The sequence below is a fragment of the Eimeria mitis genome, genomic scaffold (genome assembly GCF_000499745.2).
Source record: "Eimeria mitis Houghton genomic scaffold, Emh_scaff1798, whole genome shotgun sequence".
In the NCBI taxonomy this organism is placed as follows: Eukaryota; Apicomplexa; class Conoidasida; order Eucoccidiorida; family Eimeriidae; genus Eimeria; species Eimeria mitis.
Window position 1 is genome coordinate 1,152 of NW_013570117.1, and position 365 is coordinate 1,516.

The window sequence follows — 365 nt, forward strand, 5'->3', positions numbered from 1 at the left end:
GTTGCTGTTGAGAGAGAACACTGGAAGTTTGATACTTTAACAGATCTATATGATACTCTTACTATCACACAGGCTGTTGTCTTTTGTAATACAAAAACTAAAGTCGAATGGTTAGCTCAAAAACTCAAAGAAGCTAACTTTACTGTAAGTTTATTTTATTTTATTTTGTTTTTTTGGTTTATTCTGCTTTTTTTTGTCTTGGTTTCGTTTGTTTTCGTCTTGTTTTCGTTTTTTTCTGTTTTTTTTTTTTTTTTGTAATACAAAAACTAAAGTCGAGTGGCTAGCTCAAAAACTCAAAGAAGCTAACTTCACTGTAGGTTTATTTTGTTTTATTTTGTTTTGTTTTTTTTTCTTGTTTGTTTTGT